The following is a 23,952-nucleotide window of genomic DNA, read 5'->3' as shown; positions in this document are numbered from 1 at the left end:
CTAGATATTGTAAGTTTTCAATTGTGCTGCTGATTACCTACTTTAAATCAAAGGTAACCCCAGTTAACTTGTATGGTGCTGAGACTCAAAAATTGAAGACTTATACCTATTGGGCATTGAGAGAAGGACGGTATTGGAGACAAGTGTTGAAGTTACCCAATTGCCAACCTTTGCCATTAATAAGACATGAATTGGGATTAATCTCCTTGTACGCGATCTATAAATGGAGATTGTGTTCGCTATACCATAAATGTCTTATTAATACATTTACAAAGGGTATTACCAACATCATATCAACCTACTTGTTCAGCTCAGCGGATTTATTCCCTAAAATGTGGCGATTGAAAATACATACCATATTAGAAGAAGCCCAAATTGACGCAGATTTGCTAGTAGAAAATCCAGATCGAGCGAAAACCAAAATCTGGCAGATAGATTGGATTAAGACCAGAGCAGCATGTTCAAAATATCAAAATTGTATTGATCACCCCTTTGAGATGAAACGATATCACAACACAAGGTTGTGAGTTATATGGTCAAATCCCCTAGCCCACTACATCGAGATGGTTTTATGAGATTTCGCTTGAACTTATGGCTGACTAACAATGTGTTAAATAGGCGTAATATTGTTGGAACTATGCTAGTAAATTGTCGCTTTTGTAAACAGCAGGTGGACACTCTTAAGCATCTTTGCACTGAATGTACAGAACTGTTGTTGGTTAGATGTATTCAATATAAGCAACTATTTGCTGAGTATAGGGACATGACACCTGATAAATTGTGGGGCTTGCTATTTCACTCTAATAGGAAGTCAGTCAGATACGCGGTAGTACATTTCCTTCACCATCTGGATCTATAAAAATTGGGGAAACACGAAAAAGATGAATTGGCTGGAACTAATACATTCCAAATGTGTATGTGTTTTTTTTCTTTTTCTCTTTCTTTTTGTATATGTGTCTTTTCTTATGTAGAACTGAGGTGCGATATTATGATTATAAAAAGACAATTTATGTATGATTAATATGATGGATATTATGTTTTAACATTTGTATTGAGTTGAAAGGTCTCAAAATGTATTTTCGCGACAGAACCACAAAAAAAATAAAATAATAAGAATGGCCACATGTGTATGTCCCCACAGCCAACTATCATTAGCGGTGGTGTTATTCTTATTAATTAGGCTCCCTACACCCCCAGACATTTCTTGTTCTGTGCCATTTAACCCCTCATACCATTAGTCTACTTTCAGCAGACTACAAATTATTAATGGTGCAATACATACCCACATACAATCCATGGGGGTCATTATGACCCTGCCAGTAGCTGTGCGCTAAATACCGCAGTCATGAATTTACTGGCACCCGGCAAAGGGGACTTACCGGGGCATTACAGCCCCGGCGGACCCGGTACATCCCCATTGCAAGGGTGCTGGAAATTATTTCTCCCCATTCCCATGTGAGACCCATTGGACTCAATGGGAATGGGGAGGCCGGATGCACCGGCACCATTCATGAATGGTGCCGGTGCATCCGTCGAGGTCTGCGAGCGGGTGCCAGTCCGCCTGCCAGGTCACACCTGGCAGCCGGAAAGGCACCCGCTCTCAGAACTCGTAGTTTGCCGGTCCGGTAACAATGGTGCCGGTAGCTTACCAGCACCGTTGTGACCGGACCAGCAAACTTGTAATGAGGCCCCAGGTGTCTCTTCTATACTTTTCTTTTTAAAAACTCCCCTTTTTCATCATTAGTTTGGGCTATTAGGTGTCGCTTGCCACTCCTATAAGTAGTAGTAGTAGTAGTAGTAGTAGTAGTAGTAGTAGTGTGTCATTTGTATAGCGCCTTTCACCATTAGTGTTGTCCTAACGTGCTTTCGAGGGTATGGAAAGAAATTCAAGGAGGTGCTAGTATGCATGTGCTCAAACTATTGCATTGGAGTACAGATAAGGAGGAATGGCATATGAGGAGAGCCAGAGTCTGTAGATGTTGTTTGGTTATGTACACCCTCTTTGCCGGCCCATGGCCGTGCTAATCCCTAAGGCCCTTCCCACCCATTCCTGCCTCTGCCCGCCCAAAACACCTCTTCCAGGGAACTCTTTGATCTTGCTTTGTCAAGCCTTACCGTCAGACTTTGCATTCGAAGTGTCTGCCAGTGTTTGTCCAAAGCAGTCTTCTGCGAGTTAATTACTTAATTGGAGCTCAAAAGCTACTGGTGTAATCAAAATGTCAACCAGGCCTGCTTTCAGACATAGATTTATAAAGCACTCTGTGTGTCCTTCACTGAAGTTTTGAAATTTTGCCAGGCGCTGCTATTAGATACAGGTACTCGCGCCACTTTGCACCTGCTACCAACTATGGCCAGTTAATACCATTACTGGCAAGAGCCTTTCCCATGCTTACACAAAAGCCCAACTGTTGGCTTTGCCAATGCTTCTTTATGTTGTCTGCTTGAGCAGGAAAATATTGTGTGCCGTGTTGCAGCATCTCCCAGCGAAGCGTTCCTGCAGCGGGCGAAGAATAATAACTCGCTTTGCTTACAGCGGTGTTGACGAGAGGCGCTATTATTTGCGAATTCATTCGGTGGTGCCAATGTGGCTGCATGCAGAGGAACATCACGCAAGACTGGCGGGGGCGCTGGTGAATTCCGAGAAGGGCTGTAGAAGAACTCAAAAGCCAAGATGTTGTTCTTTATAATGAGGGTTCTGTGCTTTGTTGTCGCTTGAACGCAGTTGTGTCTGCAGTGGTGCACTTTATAATTGAAAGACACAAACATCTGAGTGTGTAAGACTAATTGTGTGTGTGTGGTTCAGTGAGCGCGAGAATAGCCTAGATGTGCTGAACTTCACAGTTGCGCATGCGCATCAGTAGATAGTTTGTGTAAATGTACTGTCAGTGGGCTCGGATTTCCCCATTTGTGCAAGGCTTAATTGTGAGGGGCTGGGGTGGCAGCTCAACAAGGCTTTCTATTGGGGCTGCATCCGTGATGACAACTTTTTCATTTCGATTTTGATGCTGCCACTCTTCCCGAACCACTGCTTGCCCAGGCCCCAGCACCTCCATTTCTGTCTAGGGCGAGCCACCCTCTTTGTTAAATACATCTGCTTCTGTCTGCACATCTTTGTTTTACCGTGTATTTACCACCCACTTAGACAACTGTTGGCTCAGACGAAGGAACCTGTTTTTAGTTTGGCTATTGGGTGGCTCTTGCACCACCTATAAGCCAAAACTATTGCATTAAGAGTATGGATAGGGGGAAATGGCATTTGAAGAGGGTCACAAAACCTGTAGATGTTTAGTTATTTGCCCACCTATTGATTGCCCATGGCCATGCTAATCCCTATAGCCATTGCCTTCTAGTTCCTGCCCCTCACCGGCCAAAACACCTCCTCATGGGAACTCTTCGAGCTCGCTTTAATCATGCCTTGCTATCAAACTTGGCACTCAAAGTGCCTGCCAGTGTTTTTTTTTCTAAACAGTCGTCTGAGTTGTGACTTAATTGGAGTTGGGAATGCGCTACTGGTGTAATAAAAATGTCTTATACAGGTCTGCCTTCAGCCTCTCGATTTATAAACACTATGCGTGCCCTGAAAAACTGAAATCCTGTTAAAAAGAAGCACTGGCAAAGCCAAGAGCTTTGGCTTGTTTATAAGTATCAGGCATTTGCCAGGCACTACTATTATATGTGCAGGTACTTGCGCCATTTTGCACCTGCTACCAGGAATGGCCAGTTAATACCACAACAGCAGTGCCTCGCAAGTGCCTTGCCTGAGCCTACCCAATAGCCCAATATGTTGGCGTTGCCAATGCTTGTTGGTTCTAAGTAGGTGTAAATCCACTTTTATCTTTTTCACTTTTATGCCTGTGTGTCCTTAATGTGCATTGGAACAGGCCCCCTCTACCATGCCTAAACCAGAGCAGCTACCTGCGCAATGATGCATGCACATGGGATGAATCGAGCCCACAACACGACACTAACAGGGACCCTGCTTCTAGTATGCCACCCTCCCCAGCTGACAACACTGTAGCCGCTTATCGCCCTTCCCCACCCACCAACAGGCAACTATCACTGGAAAGAGTACATGCAAAAACCACATACGGTTCCTAGTTTACACCCCAGACAAGTACGTCTTTTTAATGGCCTTTGAACACCCCACATTATCGGGGGTTGCGTTAACCCATCACCTTCTTAAACCGGCTAAGAGTGGTTTACTGCACACTCAATGAACTCTCTCACGCTCCCTCAGCTAGCTACAAGGGTGCAGTGGCTACCAAAGAACTGCACGTTACCCTGGTCTTCATTCTCTGCGCAGGCCCTCACAAGGTGCATTCCCTTTCGGCCACCCTCGCATGGAGCACGTGCCTTAGTCTCAGCTTCAATACTAATGCAGTACCAACAAACGCCACTGTGAGCAAGTGCTGGTCGCTGCGCCCACGATGGCCTCATTACGAGTCCGGCGGTAGCTGTGTCGGTAAAACCGGTAGGCTGCCGCCCGGACTCGTCTATTTTTCTTTGCCTGGCTACACGGTAACACCGGAGGATTACGACCCCGGTGTTCCTGGAAGTCAGGCGGCAGAAAAATGTAAATCCCCATTTTTTTTTTTTATAATGGTGCCGGTGCTACCGTCAAAGTCTGCAAGCACCTTTCCGCCAACCAGGTCAGACCTGGCTGAGCCCGCAAACTTGTACTCTGCCGGTCCGGTAACAACGGAGCCGGTAAGCCAACTGGCACCGCTGTTACTGGACCGGCAGGGTCGTAATGAGGCCCATTGTCACCCAACTTAAGGGTACTCATTTTGTCGACCTCGGAAGGATGAAGGGGATTCGAACCTGTAACCATAAGGTCAAAACCAGGCCCCTGATGTGGATGCATTTGTCCACTGAGCCACAGACCTGGCTCCATGTGGTGTACTGTGATTTTTCTACAGTGTGATACCCGTTTAAATGCAAGACTACATTTGCAAGCTTTGCTGCTTTCATGTTACCAACCAGAGCTGAGAAATTGATCATTGTATTACTTAATATGCAGCCTACTTTAAAACTGTAGCTTCATCACTTAACGGTGTGACCTTGGCCACAATGATGTTCATTACGAGCACCTTTTCCAAACTTGCTACTCTGCAAAAGTCATTAAGCTTCCAGTGTACCCTAATCGCAGTCTACATACAACCAACTGGACCCCTAGTAGAGAGGTTTCCCTATTGCTTAGTAAATTTATCTTTGGCAATTTCATAAACCGTTCAATAAAGATGCTGATATTCTTAGCTGGCTGGTCCACCCATCATGTTATATTTCATTTAAAACCAACACGTCTTAGAAAATTTACCTACACATATAGAACATTAATTTGCTCCCCCTTAATGTAAAATGTGCTCTTAATGTCTAAATAGAACTCACCAATTTGGTAAAATGTAAAGGCCATAAATAACTCTGCCATACCGTGAGTACCTTGTTATTGTACATTGTTCTTTTCCATTGTTGATCATTTGTATTTTAATGTATTCCGCCCCACTGTAAGTGGTGTAACAGGGGTTATTACCCACTTGTATTGTACTCCATTTACGAACATCCGAGGCATGAAAGGTTAAGTTGGTTCTTTATTGAAGCTTGCAAAATGCAGGCTGCTCTCATGTCAGAGAAAAAATGTGTTGTGTAAAAATTCACCACCATGCAAATGATCCAAATCTGTCAGTGAGCATTGTGGTGTCGCACCTGATGCGTTCCAAGTGCCGGATGGGATTACCAAATAAATTATCTCAAGCCCAAATAACCAGACACAGTAAAAAAATATGGCAAAATACTATTTTATTATCAGCTCAATAAAGTAGGGAAACCTGGCAAACAAACAGATTGCAGCTCACACACTCTCAAATCATTTCCATTACACAAAAGGCTTTATATCCTAATGTACGTCAGCTATTACGTCATCCTACGTGACAAACACTAAAAACATATTGGGCTGAGGGAATGGTTAAGGGAACATATATACTTATAGTTCGTTTAGGTTTTAGTAACATTATTGGCTGCCCCGTATCTGGTAGGCGCACCTTGTATTAGCGCAATGAGTATACTTTCTGGGCTATGCACTTCTCCTTAAATGATTCTCTAAACAAATGTGCATTCTTGATTAGAACATAAGCTTTGTAAGGAGTCTCCTTACCGGACCCCACATTATCAGGAGGATTTAAACCTAATATAGACGATGTTCAACTCAAAGATTTTTCAAGTTTTGAACTAATGGACTCAAAACTATTACGATTGGACAAATAGAAAGATGGCAGGGGAATTTACTACCCTTACATTGTAGAGCTTGGCTGGAACGAATTGTATGCCTTGAAAACGACCAGCAGTCGAAACACGTGTCAGAGGCAAAGTGCAAACAATAGGAAAATATAACCAATAAAAATCTTATGTTATAATCAAGACTGCAAATCTGTTTACAGAATCAATTAAGGAGAAGCGCATAGCTCCGAAAGTATACTCATTACAGTTTAACTTGTAGAGATAAATGCGTGAATCTCTGCTTTCAAGAGTGTTGACAATTATATAGTGTGCTTTTCATCTTTAAACCCCCAAGTGTGCCAACTATTCGGTCTACCCAAACGCTTTGTACTATCTCCAACTACGTATAATACAGTTAATGGCAGAATAACAGCAGTGGATTGGCATCTGCAACAATGTATAGTCCATCATTACATAGGCCCTCATGAATGGTTGGCATTCGCTTCCAACCAAGGACATTCGGCTCGTTAGCAGCACGTAAGCAAAACTAAACCCAGCAGCGGGGAACAATATCAGAAAACTGCCCACTTGGCCAATTAGCCATCATCTCTCATCAGTTAGGCCCTAAGCCAAAGCTTCTTCTATGTAGTTGACCTTGCTGACTGTTCTCCTCCTCAGAACTTTAAAGGGAGTGAAGGTACATTGCTATTTTCGCCTGGAGCTTTACGAATAGGCCTTGTTTCCTGATCTTACACCACATGGGAGGAGACCATAATTCTGTCCATTCTGACCTTTTTAAAGTGCTATTTAATTCAATTATGCAAGGTGCTATTACTCCTCTTGGCCTCTGGAGACTTGGTTGCTCCGTCATGCAAGTGCAGTCTGGATCTTTGATTGCACAATACTTGGCACTTACAAATGTTCACTCCTTTACTTAATCTAAGAGAAATATGTTCTGCGTACACGGCTTAGCCTCTTCGTCTCCTTTCGTGCCTTGCAGTTTCTTCTTGCAACTTGATCTTTGATCCTTAGCCAGACAAATATTCTTTGTTCTTGCACAGAACTGTATTCCAGTGCCTGTCAACTCTGTAGGCTTGGTCTCTCTCCTTGAGGTTTCTAGCTTACTTAGCTCTTCTATGTTCAGTGGTGTCTGCAGACATCCTTCTACCACGTCAGTTTGAGGGTACATTTGATACGGTTATCGGAGTGCATAACGTCTTTCATATCTGCAATGCGGTATTGGGATGATACCATGTGTCATGCACATTGTTTTCTTGCTGTTCTTCCAATATGATGCAGATGAGGGGGCATACACTATAGATGACACGTACATCTGCCACTCTACATTCCACCATCTGATCGAGTCATCGAAAATTTCCTCAATTTTCTTCATCCTTTCTACATACTGTGGGTTCTTCACAATCCATATCTTTGTTAACCCCCTCAGGTCACCTGCATTCTCTATGTGTTCATCCACACTCCAGGTCATATGGCAACACTCCCCAGTTGGTTGACAGACCGACCAACGTCCCACATAGTTCGTATAATCCTTGGGATGATAGAACTTTGTTCCTGGGGGTGCCAGAGTACATCCTTTCAGGTGCTCACGGGCGGTGCTTTCCGTCTGTGTATGTTCATCAGTAACAACATTTACATTGATCATTATCTTCATCCCAATAGCTTTCTTTGCTGTCTTCTTACACTGTCCGATGATTATTCTTATAAGACAGAAACCTAGCAGTACTAACACTAATATTGCTTCAAGCAGTTTGAAGGCATTCACCAGCCAGGTTGGAACCCATTAGAACAAGGATGAAAACCTGTTTTGATCTTCCGTCTAATCTACTTCTTCCACCATTTTCGTATGCAGTGTTGACAGCATAGTTATGACTTCTGTCAGGGATCCATTTTCTCCATCATGGGCAGGTGTGTATATACAGCATGGCGGCACGACATTAGCGCACATGCCTCCTTCCATTGCTGTAGTTCTGGAGGGTCATGAGTCTGATGGCACTCAATTCTTCTCTAATCACATTAAATCCTTTCATTGTTGTGTTCCTTGTTTGTAGCAGCACCCATCTGGTTATTTTTAACCACTTGGCGTTCACTGCAGTTTGAATTCCTGGCATAAATATAGCTGTAAATATTACTGCCGTTCTACTGAACAATTTATGCTTATCTGGAATGGCATGATAAGCTTCTGTTGATTTTGCCAACAAAATAGTTCTCTCTCCTCTGTCGGGTGAGGTTAAACGACCTCTTCCTCCTTTGGTGTGCATCCATTTTTTTTAAAGCTGTCTATGTGTAGATCACATTGGGGGATCACCAATGAAGAAGCATGTATGATCACTATAGAACATATTCCTCCCCAATTATTTGGTAGGTTCATATACACTTTGGATCCACAGGCCCAATAATGGTTCATCAGCACGGCTGTTCCTGTATCCATTCCTGTTACATCAATTATCTGCTTGCATCCTTTATTTTCTCCAACTTTGGTCATACCCCTGTTTCTGAAACACAGTGCCACATTCTTCATTGGCAGTATGGATACATGTCCTGCTTCATTTTCAACCCAAGAATTTCAAATACTTAGCCCATTCCTTTAGGCATTCATCATTCAATATTTGCACTTGTACTGGTGCGGTCATCAATAGGTATGCACTGCGTGCTAACATTCCATTTTCCCATTCTGTACTGGTGGCTACCTGTCCATATACCAATAGCTGAAGTCTCTCCCAGCATTCTGGAAATCCTGGTGTGTCTCACGGGTCTGCACGACACAGTCTTTTTGGTTCAACAATCCTTATTTGTTCTCCAGTCTAGCCACAAAATGAGTATAGGGGCATTCAAGTCACACAATGTATGAACTGCAAGTTGCAAGGCCACTTGATGCCACAGAAGTGAATAACGTCATGCCCATCTCACCCCCATAGGCACCTCGTCTGACAGCGAACAAGGTGGACCAAGAACCTCCCAGCAATCCACGAGGAGAGCCACGCCCCTCAAAACCTGCTACGCCAACAGAGGCACAGCTAGCTGCCACAGCAGCAACACCAGCTCCGCCCACGGAGGCGCAGCCGGCTGCCTCTGAGACACAGCAATGTGACCCAACAAGACAGCCATTAGCCTCTCACCTGCCTCCCATGTATGTCGCTACCTCGACACATGACAATGCTGGATAGAAGGGCAGGGGCACCAGTGAGGGGTCACCAGAACACACACCCTACCATCGTCCATCATTCAGCCCCTCATACCGCCACATCCCACCTCCACCACCGATCCTCAGAATCTGAGATATAGATGCATGCATTCGGCACATAGAGGCACGGCATGAGGAGATGGCAGGACTTGTGTGCCAGCAGCTGTAGGAGACCCAGAGAAGCGTGCAGGCCACCGGCTGGCGCTGTGCCTGTTCCTTGGTCCTCTTCATGTGCTACGCACTTGCTTGTGCAGATGGTCCGGGAGGGAAACGAGGCGATCTCGGCACTGGCTGAGTCCGTCACCCTTTCCCTTGCAGGCAGCCCTAGAGCGCAGGGAAACGGCAGGTTCTGACCCCCCCTCTGCAATCACCACGCCTGCCATCTCCCAACAGAGCAGCCCGAGGTGGTCTGACCAGGCGTGCAAACCGGCGCCCGCGAGCAGAACTCATGATGGCACCAGCACCGTTATGGGGCAGAATGGGGATCGGGAGACCGGCCATAACGGCACCCGCGAATGGGCAATTACTGGGTCCGCCAAACTCGGCATGACCCGGTTCTTGCCCGTTCGCGGGTGCTGGAAGGTGCTGGAAAAAAAACAACTCCGGCGGCAGCCGTGCCCTTAATAAGGGTACGGCTACCGCCAGAGTTACAGTGAGGGCCATTGTCATACTAAGTTGACACCAGGTCAGGAACACCTCAAAGAGGCTGAAAAAATGGGTCTGGGGCTCCTAAGACCCTGAGCCCACTCAAAGGGAACAATTGTCATCGGGGAGAGCGAGCCCCCTTTACAAGGGGGCTGTGCAGAAGAGCTTCTACCAAGATGCCAGTGTCTCAAAATTAACAACAAGGAATCCTACCATAGAGCTGCATATTAGGTGGGCTTAAGAAGCACATGCCTAAAGTGCAGAGAACCAGGTTCCAAAAGTGGCCAAAATTAAGACCCACATCCACAACTTCTAATATTTCAACCAGGCATATTCTTCATGCCACCTGTGATGAACTCATGGTGGCAACAAGTAAGGCAGACAAATGTGATCACAGTTCAATGGTGCTTATTGAACAATGAGTGCTTTATGCAGTTTGGCAAAACACCTATTCTAAACCTAAATCTAAGATGGGAGCAAGCCTAGACCATCAAATGAAAAATAAGGCAGTCCTAGTGGCGTTGTGTCAAAATAAAAGGGCCTATGCTAAGACACCTATTGCCAAACCTCACAACTAATACTAAAAGGGTGTGGGATAGTTCTCAAGAAAAGAAAGAAGTGTTCTCAAATAATAGGTCAGGATGCGGTAGCCTGGGTCTCCCCTACCCCCATTTTGAGCACGGGGTAAAATGAGAGGCTGGAGCACAGTACAGTCTCTGGCTTCTCCAGCACGAGACGACAGTTCCAATGGCAGCTCTCAGGACCGTTGATGGCCAAGTCTTGTTTCCTTGGAAAGTCTCTTACCTTCGGGGCCTGATGTTTTCAAATAACCAAGAACAAAAGTTCCTTTAACCAAAAGAAAGTTTGTTAGGGTGATAATGATTCACCCCTGGGTCCCCCTCTTCTAGACACTGACCCTGCTCAATTGTAATCCACAGTTCACGTAGGGTGATGCATCACCCCTCGATCCCCCTCTTCTGGGCGCTGACCCTTCTCAATTGTTTACCAGTTTCACATAGGTTGATGGCTTTACCCCTGGATCTCCCTCGGTCGGCTCGGACCCCTCTTGACTTTCAGTACTTGGGTGATGACTTCACCCCTCCAGTCAGAATCCCTTGTTCAGGTTCCCTCTTGCCAACTTTACTTTCACAATTGCTTGCAGGATTCACCTCCTTTTCTTTCACACTGCTTGTAGATCAAAGCCTTTCGGTTGTACAGGGATTTTGGTTGACCCTCTGTATCACCACTTTGACCTATTTCACTGGCCCTCCTACGGCCTAATAGTAACTGTAGTTTGAATACAAAACAAAGGGGGATCAGTCAGAGTCTTTCAGACCAGCACCCACATGGTCCCTGAACACTCTGCAGCTGGTTTTGAAGGTTTGATTTGTGTCTTAATAGTTTTACCACTGGGTCTACCTCTGTTGGGCTCAGAACCTTCTTGAAGCTCCTCAAGGGTCTCCCTCGGTCTGGCTCGGACCCCTTTCGAAAAGTCACAAACAAGGTTTTGGGATTTCTAGTCGCAGAATTTATTTGGGTCGATTTTGCTCCCACTTCGTTGCTCCCCGAAATGGCTCTTTGGAAGCTGCAGGAGCCAAAAGGGAATACCTGTAGGTGGTCAGGATCTCTTCCTCTGCTCCTCAGAGATCTGAGTTCACCTGCCTGGCCCAGCTGCCCCTGGACTTGCCCTCTCAAGGGACAGTTTCCTCCTCCACACTACAATCTCCTCTGACTCGCTCACACTGCTGTTCCTGGCTGCTGCTTTTATACCCCAGCTAGAGTTAATTGGAGTCAGGTGTGAATAGTTGTCCCTCCCTGTCTGCCATAGGAATCCATTGCCCATTGATTCCTATGGATAATCCTCATTACTCCCATCTGCCTCTTCCTCGTTCCAGTCCTTGTGGATTTCAATGGGGGAATGGAATTATGGAAGTTGTAGTATTGTGGAGAGGTAAAATTTGTTTTGGGTTTTAGAGGTAATTTGGATTTCCCCTGTTTTCTCTGTCTTTTCCGTAATGGAAAGTGCTAGGGGGGAGGGGAGATTTTGGTGACAACATCCCATAAAGACAGCTGGGATATCGGGTGGGGTTGCAATCGGGAAAATTGGAATACTGTGTCTCTCGACTAGGGTATGCCCATGAGAATAACGCCAGAATCCCCTACCCGGGGTGATCTTGCCGCCCTTGTCCATCCCCAGGGTCTGAAATCCAAAGGTGATGGCCGTGCCCTGGCTACACGAATAGAGGATTCTCGGGGTCCAAATGGGAGAGTACCCCTAGGGTTCCCACACACCACAGACCCAAAATAATTGAGGTTTGGAGTAAAAGGAGGCTAATTCTGAGACACCAGGAACTCCAAAACCTCAAAAACAATGCCAGACACAATCCTCTAGCATACCCAGTGTGAGATTGACCTCACCATCACAGCAGTGTTAGAGGACTGACAGGGAGATCCCACTCCACCATCCTCCAACGGTCTAAACAGGACACAACATTGCAAAGAACAGGCCATATGCCTTTAGCAGCCTGAAGGTAGGACCTGCCCCCCAACGAGAGTTTGCAGCCTCCTTTCCCCCCCATGAGGGGGAAAGAGACTCCAGATGCCAACATAGGTTATAAAGTACCAGAGACAACACTTATTACCCACACCATATACCCACATCTTTAATTGGCCTAGTACAGAGAGCCAACCTGTACCTGTTTCATCTATCAACCGGTGTGAAGCAACGAACTGGCCAAACCACCTAGGCCACTTCTACATATGCCCCTCCTAGATACCTTGGTTGAAACTACACATCAATCCCCCCCATCAATCCACTGCTATGGCTCATGAGCAGATCCAATGTATGCAACAGGTTAATCCCCAATTTTTTGTTACTGTGGGTTTAGTGGTGGAACGGGGAACAAAACATACAATATTCACAAAAAACCACAAACATCCCCTCCTCCTGCTTCTCTAATTTAGAGCCTATAGATGCCTTACCAAGCAGCCAAGTGGCTTACTCAGTTAAAAGTTACAACTCTTTTGATACAAACATATTAAGAACATTTCATAATCATGGTGACATATATTCACCTTTTTATTTCAAAATATTTAAAACACTTTTTGTATAAAACCTTTTGTGTTAACTTTTTTTTATCGGCCTCAGACAATCTGGCTTCCGTCCAAGGCAGGGAACTGAAACAGACCTAATCGACTTAAAAAGACAAATAGAGGACTTTAAAGACAATGGCAAGTTGGCCCTCTTACTATTGCTCGACTTATCGGCAGCATTTGATCTGGTTAACCATCAAATTCTTTGCCCGCACCTCAAATCTGCTGCCCACTTTTCCGATAAAGCAACCACATGGATTGGATCCTTCCTGGCGAATAGATCCATGAGGGTCTTCTCCCCCTCTGCTTCCGCCCAGACAACATGAGTCCTTTTGTGATTAAATTCACATAAAGAAATATGTATTGTCCTGATTCACTGTTGTAACGCATGGGCAGAGGCTAAAATTATTATACATCTTATTAATTTGTCAAGTGAAAAAAAAATAAAAATAAACACAAACAGCATAAAAAGCATAACCGGCCTCCCCCAATGCCTACCTCAATTAGTCCTCTGAACCTGTGAGCCTTCATCCGGACGTCCAAACCCCTCAGATCCGGATCCAAGTCCCTCAAACCTTCTGCACTGCCACGACACTTGATGCAGAAAACCGGTTTCTGCTGCCCTTCCATGATGCACATGAAACAAACCCTGCTTCTCCAGCACACTGCAACCTTCTTGCGGCCCCTCAACGCAACCAGGGAACATTTTTTGCGTCCCTCCGGAATCTTCACTGTTCCGTTTATTAACTTCTTCATGAAAACCCACAGTTATGGGCTCCTCCGGCAATTCCAATGTCCCACGCTGCACCAAAAACGCTCCCGCGTTTACGGATCACAAGACACCTCCACCTCAATGTACACACACCCCTTTGTAATGCCGCCAACCTCAGCAGCATCGAGTCTTGGCAGGACCGAACTCACCTTGCCTGCATCTGGCAATTCGAATGCTACGCTGTGTTCCAACACCACAACGCACTCCAGCAACCCCCGCTGGAACGCCTTTGCCGATTCCGCTGATGTCATCATTACAGCCACTAGCACCAAAGGGGAAATACCTCTGACCGGCTCACCTACGCCAAGATCACTAATGTCTTTGTCCCGCTGTTGCTCTGCCACCTTGGAAACAGCATGCTCCATGACGTCCATCCCGCACCTCACTGCCCTTAAACATCTGTCCTCCTGCTCGCAAAGGCCCATCGCCCGCTCCGGCTGTATTCTAGCAGGGCACTAGTATATTCGCATGGCAAAACGCCCGCTGCCTACAGCCAGCACGCCTGACGACGTGCGGATCACCTGAGCTTGTGATCCTCCTCCTGGCCACCTCAGCCTTCAGCCAGCCTGCCTGGCAACGTGCGGATCACCCGACCTGTGATCCTCCACCTGGGCACCTCAGCCTTCAGCTAGCTCCGGCCACCTCAGCCTTCAGCCAGCCCGCCTGACACATATGTAGATCATACAACCCAGTGATCCTAACACTCTGTCCAGGCGCCCCTTGTGGCACACCAGTTGCTCCTGCCACCGCACATTGCAGGATCCACCCAGCCAACACCTTCTAGCCGTCAGGACCCGGAAAAGATGTGCAATGTCACTTCAGGAAGGCGGTACTCCTCTCCAGCTGCCCCTTCCCAGCAACACAAACATCCTCATCGCCAGTGAAGTAACGTGGGTCACCTGTCTTACACGACGCCAGGACCAGGAAGGTAAGTTAACAGGTAAGTTTATTTCTTGTTGTTACTTTGTAGAGTAAGCACCGGGACATCCACACTCATCCAAAGCAACAGCCAACTGTCACCCCCAGAATCCTAGAACCCAGACCCCCTCCAACCTTCCACTAGCATAGAAGGTTCCACATGACTTCACAGCCCAGAAGAGGAGGGAAGGATAACCCACATTCCACTCTGATGACCCAAGCCACCCACAAGCCACCAGGAAACACAGACACATAATCAAGCTGACAAGCTATGATTAGGACACAATATCATTAAGGTTTCCAATGACATCAAAACCTTAGGCATTTATCTTGACTCTACCCTATCTCTTACTAGACAAATTAACTCTGTTATCTCATCCACTGCTTACACATGTAAACTTATTACAGCCTGTCGACCTTTTCAACTGCACCATCCTTGCCAGAACCCTCATCATGTCGAAACTCAACTATTGTAATGCCCTCTATCTAGGGACCAGTCAAAGGAACCTAAGCAAGCTTCAGGTAGTACAAAACAATGCTATCAGGGCAGCATTAAATATTCTGAGACACTAGCATATCTCTGACACTAGACGTAGCCTACACTGGTTATCTGTCTCCCAAAGAATCTCCCTCAAAACTCTTGCACTCACGCACAAATGTCTGGCTAGCCAGGCCCCAATGTACCTGGCAAACCGCTTCACACCTTACACCTCCATTCGCCCACATAGAGCAGCCCAGGCTCACTGCCTGTTACTACCGAGGTTCAAGCTCATGAAAGCAGGGGGCGGTAGCTTCCCAGTGCTCGCCTCTAAGTTGTGGAACTCGTTGCCCAATCCACTTAGATCTGAAACCTCCTTCCACTCCTTAAAGAGTAAAGCTAAACTGTGGGTCATAGCTCAGGACGCCTAAAGCATCCTTTTGTCTCCTTACACATCTCGCTGCTCAGCGTTGCGACATACTCCTTTGTTAATATCTTGTATGTAAATTGAAATTTTACATTGTTTTATGTTTGGGGCCGAGGTGACAAACACTGTTGAAAATATCCTGTATGTACTTTGAAATTGCATATTGTTTTTAATGTTTATTTTATGCTATGCAACTGTAACCTTAAAGAAATGCGCCCAGATGCCTTTGGGCCAGGCACACTATATAAATAAACAAACCACAAATATATAAAACACACACAACTTGTATCACATATCATATTTTAAAGTGCAGTGCATGCAATTGTGCAAAATGGGGTCAGTTAAGGTGCCACAGAGGGTTGTGCAAATATACAAAATAGAATTCAATACAATGTTCAACCTTTCTGCGAACATTGGTCTCAGGGAGAACAGAGGTCTAATCAAGCAAAGTTCTTTATTGTATTCTCAAAACAGTGCAGTGAGGTCCCAAAAGACAAATTAGCCCATGTCACTTCAATGTTTTTACCAGACTCTCACTATCCGATCTGCTTGTTTTGACATCCAGTTAATTTCCTGTGGGATTCTAATTATGCACTATCCCTCATCTTCCTATTCCAGAATGTGGTTGTAGTGTGATGTCGACACCCAGCATTTCGGCCTTTTCTTCGGCCTTCATGAACAGATCCAGTCATGACCCAGGAATGTCTGATGCTGCTGTTGTAGGAAGGCACTAACTCATGAAGTTCCTGAGACTTCACGAGTAGCAATGGCCAGCTTAATGATGCACCTGAATGTATGACCAGGGCTAGAGCTTTCCACCAAGAACACAGACCCTACCCAATACAACTACTAGGCAACAGCAATCGACCATCTGGTAGGACAGAGTTCAAAAGGACACCAAATTCACACACCACTATGGTATTTCACATACAACCAAAAGGCACCTCATCTGGTCCAGATGGGAAGCAACATAACTACACCTGACAACACCCAATCCATTGAGGGAGGGGACCACAACCCCCTCATCTAAAACTGTGGCCATCAACTGGAGAAGGCAGGAGGGGGGGGGGAACCCAGAGAGCACTTGTGCCCACCCAAATTACCTTGATGAAGTTCAGCCCAGAAGAGGAAGGAGATACAGCTGGTGCCTGACACACATACTCAAAAATTGATGTCTGGAAGATTTTGAAGAAATCATAACCACAGGCACATCTCTGGGCAACCCTCCAGACCATAGTTTTCAGCCTGCCAAGCCATTACAGAAGGGAGAAGACCTTATGCAAATCAGGCTTGGTTCCACCCCAAAAGGGGCGGTCCAGCCAAACTGCTAGGTCAAATCCATTCAGCACGAGACCACAAGCATCCCCCCAACAGGTTTTGATCTTATTGGGCACCATCAGTGGGGAGTAGCTCGGATCTCTAAGCCCAGCAGGCTCAGGACCCATGTCTGAGCATACCCGTCCCACTCAGGGTGACTAAAGCAAAACCAAATGTTGATGGCTGGAAGTTTTCAATGAATAATAACCATGGGTACAGTTCTGGTGCTGTGGAAGGTTGCCAGTGGTTCAGATGTATTCAAAACATTCACCCATCACGTTTCCCTGTATGAGAGAGGGTATGTCCAGATGTGGGTCCCTTGCTCGCTGCGCCACAGAAAACCAAGCTGCACCTGACTGATGAGGCCCAAGAAGGGTGAAACATTTCCGCAGTTGCTTGGGTTTCCGTGCAGAGGGGACCTGGCCTAGCAGTTCGGGCTGGGCTGCTCCCATTAGTGGCAGAACCTGACTGATTTGTATATGGCTGGGCCCCTTTGGAATGGCATAGACAGGCTAACAGTGGTGTGGAAGGTTGCCCAGAGCAGTGCCAGTGATTCAGATGTATTCAAGACATTCCACCCATCACGTTTTTGGTTATAGCCTGACAAACATACAACAGGTACCAACACCTAGTGACAGCTGAAATAAAATGTGGGAATACAGAACCTGCGATGACCTGCACACATCATCTGCAGCATACCTCAAACTGCGCACCTCAGGTCCAGTGGCACAAGGGACTACCACCAGGGCTCACCCAAACCAAAATCTACACCCTCACCCAGCATGTTATAAACAACAAACACCCACTCACTACCGTCGAGATTCGGAGTCCAAAAGCCATATTCCTGGCCATCCCGCCAAACAGTGAACACATCTACAAGCCCTGTGGCCACAAAAGCCCATGATACAGTAGCCAACAAGAAGGGCCTCCCCTGCCAAACCTCCTTGGTGCAATCACACAGTCAAAATGCCAAGAGATCTATATTTTCTGTACCCTCTGCCTTCCCAAAGTGATATTGCAATTTATTAGCTGAAGCTGTGAAGTCCATCACTGCATTCCGCACATGACAGGCAGGGATGAAACATTATGAACACGAAATCGAGCTGTAGTTTTCATGCTTAACTTAATTCTAAGAGGCAGGAGGCACCCTTTCCACCCTGTGTGGGTACTGAACTCCCACCTGCGGGGCTCATAGTCCAAGGCTCTTACTTACCATTGCGCTTAGCAGGTTCCACCAAACAGCAGGAAAATAATTACTTACATGAACAATACTATCATTTTCAAATATAGTTTAACAAACGTTTTTCACTGAAAACAAAACTGTATTACACATTCATGCTTATATCACATTACCATTTCCCTTTATAAACATTTATACCCAGATTCCAAAATAATGTGCTTGTGGGTCAAACAGATTTCTGCAAGAAGGAAAAATTAAATACAAAAATAGGTTTGATGACCCCCACACCACCACACCTTCATTCAATCTGCAGAGCTGCCTCGAAGGCAGCTTGGATCAGAAACTACTTTCAGCAAATGGTGTTTGCCTGGTTACCACAGTAAAGGGTCATTCACAAGGACAGGCAGTCCTGACAGCACATTCTGAAAAGTACAGCCCCTCTCTGTTGCAAGGAATCCCATTCCTCATGCATGATTTACCAAAGACGACTTACACAAGCTCCCTTGTGTTATCAAAACCAAGCTAAGATCGGTGTATAGAAATACAGTTACAACAGCGGAGTGAGAAATGGACAGAGGGGAAACACCTCAGGCCCAACAAGGCCGAAACATGTCTGCTAGACTCTGTTGTGGCAGCACTGAAAAACCCCACCTGAATATGGTGTGGGGGAGATGGGAGTTTCCCAGCAGCACCGGCATCGTGTCTACTGTGCTGTGGGAAGATTCACAGCTGAAATGTTCCTAACCCACTAAGTCAGATCAAGCTGCCGTGGCCGCAACATGGGGTAGTGCCCCAACCTGTACCCATCGCAAAAAACCTGGAAGCACATCATCGCCTGCAAGAGATCTTTTTGGTTGTAAACCCGAGATTGGGGTCATCTCCAGACCCCATAAAGCATAGTGGTAACATAAATGAGACAGAACAAACACAGTAGTTATATTCTCCCTTACCCACTGTGACCTCAGTGATCCATGAAGGAGCGCCACAATCCATATATCCCCTTGCAGCGCTCCTTCATCAAATTTGAGGGTGGGACAGAGGGTTTCCTACCAGTGGTGGCAGCATCCAGTGTGCTGAGGGAGGATTCACAGCCTAAAATGTCGCTTACCTCCTATGGCATTGTCTGCTGCAACAGGGGTAGGCACCAAGAGCTTTGAGACCCACTATGAGACTGGGAACTGCTTACTCTATCTAGATACTGAATCTTCCGCTATAAAATTGGCCTATTCTGATATCCAAATGGTCTACACATTATCTACACGTTTCAGCTGTCCTATTGAGTCCGTTTGTGAACTATGCCTGCCATCTTCTTCAGGACATTGTTTATTGAAGAGGTTTGAGCAAGTGTTTACTTTTCTGAATGAAGAGATGACACCACATTAGGTTTATTTGCGGAGACATGACAATGAATTTGAGCAATGATTGATATTTTCTTTTTGCAATGTGAAGATCAAAATAGTATATTACCAATAATACATTTCATAACTGCCTTTTTCTTCTTAGCAAGTGGTTTTGAAGCCTGTGATGGGGATGAAGGGTCTGAGTTTGCAAAAATGATAGAGCTGATTCAAGGCTGTCTGGGTTTTCTTCACCACCCAGGTCTCTAAGGAACAGCCATTGCCGAAGTTGAGAGATTCAGCTTTGGATGCGACCTGAGGATAGAAGCAATTATGTTTTGTGAGAGAGCTTGGTGGATCCTCTGAGGATGAACTGTACCAACATGTGGTTAAGTTACTGGCAGGTGCCAACACACATCCCCTTAGGTCCATGTAAAAATGAAAGCCATGATTGATAAACAGATCCCATGAGAGCAACTACAGGGTCCCTTTCCCATTCCCCTTTGACCAAATAGTCCATGCCTAAGGAGAGCTATTTAGTGCAGTCAACCTATGTAGTTCCAAAGTAGGATTAATTATCCCAAACCCTGAATACCAAACACTGCAGAATCTCCAATTACAACTACGCCTGCTTTCCTTCCCACGGAAAACATACAATAGACGTCATACTGGCTCTAAAAGGAATATTGTTTAATCAGTCCAGAACATAAAACATGGCAGTCTTTTATGCCATAAAATGGGTTACTCATCAATTACACTGATATTTTCATTGTCTGATGGATAAATGTTTTTAAAAGATGCAATTTTAGCAGCTCCATTTGTTTATGACTTTAAGCAGGTTTTTCGATTTACCTGGAAATTACTATACAAGAGTCCATGTTTGCAGTTCATCCCATTTAATTCAATTCAGTTAGCGTTGTCTTTGTAAATGCCTTTTAGATGCCATATAAGAAAATGGTAAGACATGTCATTTGATGACCAGTGTATGCATTTCACCTGACAAAGACAGGAAACATCGCTTGGCTTATTTACACCATCAGATCGCCCTCAACACGACCCTAACCAGTATGAGAAACAATGTCAGGACAGCAGTCCACCAGGAAGTAATAGAGGCTGTACCATTATAAAAGAGATACAAATAAACTGTATTTTCACACTGTTTTAATGATGCAGTTTGTTATCATTGTTGGTTGTTGTGATTATTATTGCAACACTGTTGCATTTTGTGTTCTCGCATGTAAAGGCAAGTCTGTGACTAATTAGGAGTATTTGGTAACATAGTTGGCTGCTTCAATCGCTGATGAAATGAATGGCTGTTGTCAATAATGTGGTATCCGAGTTACCCTTAATGCCAACCCTCTTATTGTCAATACACTATGAAATGTTTATTAATCAACCAACCATATAAAACATGTCAGTATCTTTCCTATAACATTGGTTATTCATCAATAACTCTGTAGCGTATGCCATGTACATTTCTCCAAGGTGTCTCATATTTGTTTATCCATGGTGTGCTATTAACCAAACCTTGTGTCTGGACAATCTAGCCTACTGTTTGCAGTTTCAAAATGTATAATGTAGAGTGCATAGAACCGGGTTGTGGGCAGTGGAGAGGCATGAAACTCAAGTTAAACAGAAGAATGCAAGATAGTAAAGGAGCAGCTGGTGCAAGTGAATCTAGGTGGTGACACCTCACCGTCTTCGCCCGGACCCTTTTCCTTACTTTAACTTTTACACCTTAAAAACACAAATGCAACCTACATGCTCTCTTCTACAGACACATGACAAAGACGTGTGGTTCACCTCCACACATCTGGCATGTCCTCATTCCCACAGGCAACAGCATCCAACACAAGGACTACTCAGGAACGACTGGAGAAGTGCTCATGGACCTCATGGACAGGTACCCTCATGGAGCAACCAGACATGCATCCATGGAACACCTCACTTGCCACTTCCTGCTCACCCAGGCTCAGACAGCTACCTACCACCTGATCTACCGACCATCCCAAACCAATAAGATCTTTCTCTGTGAAATTCACAACCCATCAGTAACAGAACTAACATTTTCCTTAAACACTTCAACCTGCCTGGAACCCAAGTCATCAAGAAAATCAGAAAGACTCTACTCAAAATACTTGACACCATGGACCTCAACCAATTTGTCAAAGAAACAACCCCACCAAGGTAACACCCTCAAACTGGTATTCTCCTCTACAACCGTTGTATGTATTACCCCTACCTTTGGGCTACACAGACCATAGAGCTATAACCATCCTGCCCCAACACACACCTCTCTCTCATACAGGCCATCCCAAACCAAGACACTCACCATTCTTCCAAGCACTTTCCCATAGATGAACTGGAAGGAAACTCGTCCCATTGGTCTCCATGTCTAACCCTTGGAGAATGTCAATGTCCAGCTCAGTGCACTCAACCACACGCTAACTGCAACCACCAACACCGAAGCACCATTGCAACTTTGACTCAACAAACAAAAGCCTCCACACCTTGATACGCACAGGACCTCGTCAGCAGCAAGCACACCACGCACAAAACAAAAAATTCTAAAGAACATTGCACCAACTAGAAGACCTCATCACCATGAGAAAACACCAGTCAGCAAACAGGGCAGATCGCCAAAGCAAGCTGGTACACAACAACCATTGTAGAAGCATTCCAAAAGAACAAAACACTGCACCAACCTGCTGCCTGACCCAGCAATACCACAATTCACTGACAAATGCAACACCATCTGCAGCTTAACAGACAAGATAGACCATATACTGACAGCTTGAAATGCCTGATCACCTCTCTTGCAGCCCTAGCGCCCTACTAAGAATACCATCTCTCCTCTTCCATTCTAAAGGTCATCACCGGTGAAGCGCTTACTTCACTTCTCAATTACATAAATGCACTGCTCACACAAGGCATTTAGACAAATGCACTGAAAATGTGAAAGTTCCTCCTGCAGCTAAAGCAACCCACACTAGAGCCAGATGACCTAGCCAACTAATCACCCTATCACGCATCTACCCGTCATTTGAAAGTGATTGAGAAAACCATTGCCATCCAGTTGCACAAAAGGATCACTCTGCACAATCTCCTACAGGACTACTAATCCCATTTCTGACCGCCACCAGTACAGAGACCACGACCATCCAAATTATCAAGGTTGCTACACACATCCAGCAAAAATAGGACCCTGATTACTTGTCCTCCGTAACATCTCTGTCTTCTATACCATTGACCATGAAGCCCTCCTTACCATCGTAGCCATTCGCATCAGCTTTGACAAAACAGCCCTGCCGGGTTATAACTCTCCAACAGAAATCAACTCATACATATAGGACTAACTAGATCTCAGCGCCACCAAGGAATGTGCAGAGTTCCAAAATGCTCCATCCTGTCATCTTTAACCTCCACATGGAACCTCAGAGGGAGGTACCAGCCAGCCCAGGCATCATGATAAAGCACCATGAAGAAGACACGCAGATTTACCTTAAAATCAGCTGCATCAACAATATCCATCGATTGGAGCACTGTCTGTCCCCATCCAAGTGTAGATGTCAAGCACCTACCTGAAGCGTAACCCCAAATTTGGCCGGATGACATGCAGATCGACAGATCGACTGATACAGGCACCAACTTTCACCCCATAAAACATCTCACAGCTTTATTCTCAACTGTGACATTCATTCAAAACATAAATAACTACGAAGACTCCTGTGTAATGGTACGAGTATTCTCAGCTGAACAAAGTCAAACCTTTAATAACTGTTCTGAGCTTCAGACCAGTTGAATAAGCCATGCCATCTCCCACCTGGATGGTGGCATCGCCCTACTCAAAGGAGTCCCAAATGCCACCTTGGCTTCTCTGAAAGGCGTACAGCAGGCTGCAGCATGCCTAATCACTGCATCCTCAAGAAGCTTCACTGGCTATTCCTTGAAGCGTGCATCATGTTCAAGATTGCCTGCATCACCTACAAAGCAGTTGCAAATGAAAGCACCACTCTACCTGGTCCAGAAACTCACCATCTCTGGAGGCCAGTGCACCACCAGACGCCACAACAGCAGCAGAATGGAAACAACGAACTACAAGAGGGAACGCTCAGGAAAGAGGCATTTTACTGTTATGCATCCTGTCCATGGACCAAGCGACGAAAGCAAAGAAGACTGACCATTTCCATCCTACACTTCAGGAAGGACCTGAAGACCCTAATCTTCAAAGTTCATCTCACCAATGGCTGATCGCTGCACTCAACCCTAATCTCCCCTGCTGGATTTCCCCCAGCTCTCCCCTACTCACCGTCTACCCATCCCAGCTCTGCTGCAACCCTTGAACTCTGCTTCTAAGCCATAGGTGCATC

Source organism: Ambystoma mexicanum, chromosome 3q (assembly GCF_040938575.1).
Source record: "Ambystoma mexicanum isolate Mex_15411 chromosome 3q, UKY_AmexF1_1, whole genome shotgun sequence".
Classification (NCBI taxonomy): Eukaryota; Metazoa; Chordata; class Amphibia; order Caudata; family Ambystomatidae; genus Ambystoma; species Ambystoma mexicanum.
This window is presented reverse-complemented; position numbering follows the sequence as displayed.